The 5,091-nt window shown below is 36.0% G+C and overlaps 1 long non-coding RNA gene across 1 annotated transcript in view; it reads right to left on the bottom strand.

The window, feature by feature from the left end:
• The window catches only part of LOC116735752 (uncharacterized), a 28,813-nt gene that overhangs the window by 1,605 nt on the left and 22,117 nt on the right, over positions 1-5,091 (bottom strand). The window contains exons 3-4 of the long non-coding RNA XR_004342418.1: positions 1,842-1,922; positions 1,202-1,272 (exon numbers count right to left, since the gene is read on the bottom strand). This is a non-coding gene — a long non-coding RNA (uncharacterized LOC116735752). The remainder of the gene's footprint in view (positions 1-1,201; positions 1,273-1,841; positions 1,923-5,091) is intronic.

The following is a 5,091-nucleotide window of genomic DNA, read 5'->3' as shown; positions in this document are numbered from 1 at the left end:
TGCTGGTGTGTTTCACTGTACATCACATCTGGACGCTTTAGCATGGACAACTATTCAGGTCTTATGATAAAGTTATTTATTTTGTAGACCAATTCCTATTTTTGTTAGTCTGTAATTTGGTTTATAGACACTAATTTGTAAAATAATAATAATAATAATAAAGGATCTTATGTGAAAGTAAAAGAGCTGCTGATACCGGCGCTCCTCAGATTATTCCAGTAGTTATTATATATTATGTACATTAATGGCACTCAAAAGTAGAAAATGTTTATTTATATTTATTGTGACATAAAATTCATTTAGCTTATTAGATAACAGCAAAAAAGATTTTTCATCATGTGAAAGCATGATGACTGAGTCCTACATCAAGGAATATTAATGGAAGGTTGAGTGGAAGGAAAAAGTATGGCAGAAAGGCTCACATCACTTTAAATCCTTTAATGAATTTCAGCATAAGAATAATAATAAAGTGCCTGTGCTTAATACAAATTTGAGAAAAAGACTATTTACAAGTAAAAGAGATTTATGCTCATAAAGTTCTCTTCATATATTAAATTAGGAAATTAAACATTTATTTTAACTTATAATATATGCATAGTCACATAAGAAGCCAGAATCAGGCTGTTTACTGACAGCTGTATTGCAGTAAATTAATGGAAAGTTGAGTGGAAAGAAAAAGTTTGACATAGGAGGGTGAAGCAAGGAGTCAGAGCTTCAGTATGTATCCATGACATGGGCAACAATGGTCACATTTGTTAATTATCAAATTGTCTAAGAAACCAAATTTTAGTTTTTATTAGCTTTAAGCCACAGTTTCCCAAATGATTAGAGTTAAATACTTGAAATATAACAGTTTTGGTTCTGTTGGTTCTCCATAAATCATTGGGTTCTTGGTGCTGCCATAAACAACTCCAACATCTTTTTCTGTTGCTCAGTTATTTTAAGGAAGATTAACTTCAACTGTATCCTGTTTTTAATAATGTTACTCATAGTGTAGCTGCCCCTCTTAGTTTGGAGTTAAATTTAGCTCAAATTCAGTTCAGATCTGGATATGAGGTTTTCTTATAGTGAGACTAAATTTGCTCTTACATTTTGATCTGACTTTAAGGTTTTTATATTTACATAACAGACTGAAGCCTTGTGCACACAGAGACGAGTCTGATATATTTTTGTAAACAATTAAGAAAAAATGTGCGCTCACAGGTCAGGATGCAGCGCCACAGAAACTGATGTAATAGGACCGGCGGGCCAATGGGTGGCGCTGTAACACTGCTAAAGAACGACACAAAACCACACAGATTAACTCCACAGGTCAGAAAATCCCTTTAAAAGAAAATATGCAAATGAAAACAATGAAAACACTTTCCTGGTTTCATCAGTAAACGTGCAGCTAAATTTTTAACTATTTGTAGAAGATTGTATTGGTATGAGGAAGACCAGAAGGAAGAACTGCAGTATATTCTGCACATTATTAAAGCAGACAAATTCTAGTTGTGTTCATGAGATTACACAATCCAGTTTTCTAACTTATTAGTTTTGAAATGGCATAATCAAAAAGTTTGAATTACATGCCAGTATTAATTTTTTTATCTGGAGGGTTTATTTCCAGAGTTCTCTTCCTGATTAGCATTAGAGTATTAAAAATGTTTAATATGGAAACAGTCACTCCAGGTTGAGTTAGACATGCTCACAGTCACAGATCCTGAATCATTTATTTTACGAATAGTTTTCAAGTTCTTATTATTTACCAGTCCAATATCTTTGCTCCTAGCAAAACAAATACAGTTAACTGTCGTGTCTTTGACTTTTCAGTCTTTTTGAAACAAAAATAAAACACTTACTTGGAGAGCATGTTATTCTTTGCTGTGAAAAATGAAAGCAAGCCAGACTCCTGCATGCTGTTGCAGGTTGGATACGACCATCTGAAATGACAGGCAAAGTCATGGTGATAAGTATTTTGGAGCTGAAAGACAAAGAGGTACGATGCTGTTTATCCATCATTTGGACAGAGGGAACAAGTTTCAGCAGAATCAACCTGATAGAAAATGTTCCCCTCTGTGACTTTACTGTATGAAAAACTAACACTTCCAAAATCTGAGACGTCGTTAGTCATTTTAAGGGTCACCCTGATGGACTCTGTCTCCCCCCAAAGTAGCTCAGAGCTTTGGGCCAACTCTGTGCAAGACTGCAGCAGAAAGATTGAATCTAAAATCTAGATTATAATCTTAAGGAAGTGTAAATTAAAATGATACCTGGGTGGAGTGGAAGGAGGAAACTGATGTTTGAACAAACTGAGTCTGGTGTGGAGAACCAAAGGTGTAAATATAGTTAAGCACCAGATTGTTCAGTCCTGCTGTATTTAGGTTTAAAATAATCTTCTGACTAGAAGTTATGACATTTCAGAACCGGCCCGGCAAGAGTCCGATCTTCAGTCTCAGAGAATCCATGCAGGTAGCTGGAGGAGGAGGAGGGAGAGGAGGAGGAAACGATGATGATGATGATGATGATGATGATGAGGGCTTCTGGTCTGAACGATGGTAAACTTCACCAAAGTTAAATGGGAAAATACCAGTGAAACAAGCATTCAAAGCCCTTTCTGAACTTTAGAAATGGGTTTGAATGCTTTAACAGTAAAAACCTTTCAATTGATTATTGAGAGGAATATACATATAAATAATATATATTTATAATATAAATAAAATAATACTTTTCATATCACAAAAGAAAAACAGATTTTTAAAAACTCCTTCACTTTGTTATATCTGGATAACAAACTGCTTCATTTCCTGTCTGTAGAATGGAAATCAGGTTAAAGTGAAAATCCTTCCTGCAGTGGGACTTTACTGGTTTCCAATTTTGCCTGCTTCATGTTTGTGAGAGTCTATTGATACTGAATGAGCCATAAACTGGACAGAAAACAATGTGACATCTTGCTGTCAGGACATTTAGAGAAACCGAAAATGACTTTATCAACAATTACGGTAAGCTGTCAAATTACTAAGTTCAGTAATTTGACACCGACTGAAACTTCCTTCTTCTGCCCACTGACTGACACCAAGTTGCCTTTTGTCTGAAATTCTCCAACTGGAAGATCCAGATTTTCTCTTAACTCTGGTGTAGATAAGGCCGTCACATTCCTCGCAGACTACTTACTGGAAGAGCTCAATGTTTTCAAAGATGACAAACTGACAAACACCACAAGCATTCAAGGAAACTTCAGACAAGTGATCTGAAAGACCTGCTGGATCTCTGCTGTACGCCGACACAGATGCTCTTTTGACAGCTCTGTGTTTTACGATTCAGGCGTGTTTCTTTCATTAAACTGATCAATAGCCGTTCAATTAAAACTGATGCTGCTAACATGTTGCTACCAACCCTGGGCTTCACGGCGGTCACTGTGTGTCTCGTCTTAGCTAAACGTTTAACCAAACAACTAATCAGTACACTCAGTGGTCATTTATGTCACCACATTATGAAATTAAGTTAGAAAAAACGCTTATATAGAAATATAATAAATAAAAGATTGAGAATGGGAGCAATAATAAATCTATTTCTATTATTTTCATAGAATATTGGTTATTTAAACTTTTGTATTACATTCTTTCTTTGATTCTCTTGTGTTTCATTTTGATATTGATATTATAGAATTACCATAATTATAATATAGTGACAATTGTAACTTAGTTTTTACTACATTTTTTAATTTGATCATCAATAACATGTAATTTAGTGTTTCATCTTTATTTGTCCTATGGTTAGATTACTTTCCAGTTGTAGAATTTCAGATTAAAATAAAGTGTAATTAATTTTACTTACTTTCATTTTACGACCACATTAAAGATTATTGAAAAACCACAGACTCAGAACCGTGTTGGTTCTGTTGGACCTCAGTGCAACTTGTTACGCTGTTGACCATGACATACTTCTGATGCGACTGGAGAGTTCCAGTACTCTGCTCCAGTACTGGACTGGTTCCAGTCTGACCTAAAGAACAGGGGTTTCTTTTTGTCAAAAGGTAATTATTCATCAGAGCGGACAGAAGTCACATGTGGGGAACCCCAAGGCTCAATCCAAGGACCCCTCCTATTTATTATTGATATGCTCCCACTGGCTCAGGTAACAACAGAAAATACAATTAGCTACCATAACTACACAGATGACACACAGCCCTACATCACGATGTCACCAGATGACCTTTGACCCCATCCAATCACCAAACAGATGCTTACAACAGATCAATGTGTGGATGAGCCAAAACTTTCTCCAGCTGAACAGAAACAAAACTGAATTCATTATCTATGGACCTAAAGAGGAACGATCTACAAACTAGATGAAAACCAGAGATCAGGCTGAACTCCGGGAGTAGTGATGGACTCTGACCTGAACCTCCAGAGCCACATAAAGACAGTTACAAAGTCGGCCTTCTATCACCTGAAGAACATTTCCAGGTTTAAAGGACTAATGTCTCAGCTAGATCTAAAGAAACTCATCCATGCGTTTATCTTCAGCTGCATTGATAGCTGTAACAGTGTCTTCACAGGTCTGCCTAAAAAAAAATTTTTAAATCAGTAGTCCAGCTGCAGCTAATCCAGAACGCTGCTGTTGGAGTTCTGATTAAAACCAGGAAAGTAGAACATATAATACCAGTTCTAAAGTCCTTTGCTGGCTCCCTGTAGCTCAGACAACAGATTTTAAGAGTAATTAGTAGTTAGCTTATAAATTGCTGAATGGCTTAGCATAAAATACATCAAAGTTCAGTTGTTGCATCAACTTTCCAGACCCCTCAGGTCTTCTAGTTCTGGTTCTGGTTTGCTCTGCATCCCTAGAACCAGAACCAAACACAGAGAAGCAGCATTCAGCTTCTATCCTCCTCTTATCTGGAAGAAACTTTAAAAAACCCTGAGTTCCTTTAAATCAGGGCTAAAAAAATCCACCTGATTAGAGTTACCTTTGATTAATAACTGTAACATTGATTAATATGGTCTTAACTGTAACATTACTTCTTTTTTATGCCAGTGTAATGTTTTCCTGTTTGTTCATTGTTATTTTCATGTGCAGCACTTAGAAATGCCTTGTTGCTAAAGTGTGCTT

This window comes from Xiphophorus hellerii, chromosome 16 (assembly GCF_003331165.1).
Source record: "Xiphophorus hellerii strain 12219 chromosome 16, Xiphophorus_hellerii-4.1, whole genome shotgun sequence".
Classification (NCBI taxonomy): domain Eukaryota; kingdom Metazoa; phylum Chordata; class Actinopteri; order Cyprinodontiformes; family Poeciliidae; genus Xiphophorus; species Xiphophorus hellerii.
This window is presented reverse-complemented; position numbering and strand designations above follow the sequence as displayed.